Below are 1,579 nucleotides of genomic sequence, written 5' to 3'. Positions count from 1 at the left end.
CGGGGCCTCAACGACGCCCACTGAGCAGGAAACCGAGCCCAGCCGCCGGCCCCTCGGTCGCCCCGCTCCGCCTCAGCCCGGCTCCCCACGCCGCAGGCACAGGGGGCGGGCCGGGGGCGGGCCGCGGGCCGCGGCCCAGAGCCCTCGGCCTCCTCCTCCTCCCGGCCCTCTGCCCGTCCGCGCCGCGCGAAGGGGGCGTGGCCGCCGAGGCGCGCGCGCTCCGCGGGGGCGTGCGGGAGGCCCGGGCTTCCGCGCTCGCGCCGCTCGCTTGACAGCGCCGGGCGGTGGGGCGGGCGGGAGGCGGAGCCTCGGGCGGGCGGGGCGGGGCCCGGCCGAGCCCTCAGCCCCGTGTCCCGCCGCGGCTCGGGCCGATGATGGACGGCGCGCGCGCCCCGGTCGCCAGCGAATCCGGCGAGGGGCGGGCGGGGCTGCGCACGGCCGCCGGCCAACCCGGTGGCGCCCGCCCGCCTCGCGCGCTCGTAACTGACAGCGCGCGGGAAGCCGCCGAGCCGCCGCTTGCCCTGAGGCGCGGCCCCCGCGCCCGCTTCCCCGGCCGCGCAGGCAGCGGGGAGGAGACGCCCCTGCGGCTTCCACACGGCAGCCAGGGCCCGTTCGCTCGGCCGCCTCTGTGCTCCTTTGTAACAGCTTCCCGCGTCAGCCCTCTGCCTGCGGGCGGGGGAAGGGCGGCTCGGGGATTGCGTCCACACCTGCTGCGTGGAGGCGGGAGCTGCTTTCTCCCTCGCCATTGGCTCAGCCGCAGCGGTGGGCTCACGCGGCACGTCGGGATATGTAGTTCTGGGCTGGCGGCGGCGACGAGCGCGCATGCGTGGTGGCGGTGCCCGGCAGGTGTCTCCGGGGCGGGTCAGCCCTGAGGCGCCCGGGCTCAGCCTCACTGTAGATTCACAAAGCGGGAGGCGCTCCCCGGCGCGCTGTGCTGGACTAGGCGCGTTGCTGCTGCATTAAAACCAGATGAATTACCGTGGTGCTGTTGTTTTCCCCTCGATGCTTGTGCCGCTGTCCCCTGCGGCTTCGGCCCCGCTCAGCCTGGCTGGTTTGGAGCCGTAGCTGGGCAAGCCGAAGCTGGTCATGGCAGCTATGGTAGATCTACAATAACCACCTCCATGACAAAGCCTGTTAGCCTTACTCAGATTTGGTAAAAAAATTGGTGCACCAGTACAAATATTGTCCGTTCAAATTTTCTATCCTATATGCCCAAGTTGTTGGTCAAGTGCAAAATCAGCAGCCTCCATAATGATTAGTGGCACGGAGCACCTCTCCTCCAGGGGAAGCTGAGAGATTTGGGGTTTTTTCAGCCTGGAAAAGAGGAGGCTTAAGTTTTAACCTTTTTTGCAGCCTTCCAGTACCTAAAGGGAGCCTACAAGAAAGACGGAGAGAGACTATTTGCAAGGACAATGGGGGTATTGTTTGTAGGACAAGAACTATTGTAGGACAATGGGGGTATGGCTTCAGTCTGAGAATAGGTTTAGATTAGATATTAGGAAAAAATTCTTTACTGTGGAGGGCTGGGACATTGGAACCGGTTTCCCAGAGGAGTTGTGGATGCTCCGTCCCTGGAAGT

The sequence above is a fragment of the Camarhynchus parvulus genome, chromosome 2 (assembly GCF_901933205.1).
Source record: "Camarhynchus parvulus chromosome 2, STF_HiC, whole genome shotgun sequence".
In the NCBI taxonomy this organism is placed as follows: domain Eukaryota; kingdom Metazoa; phylum Chordata; class Aves; order Passeriformes; family Thraupidae; genus Camarhynchus; species Camarhynchus parvulus.
Note: the sequence above shows the minus strand (reverse complement) of the source record.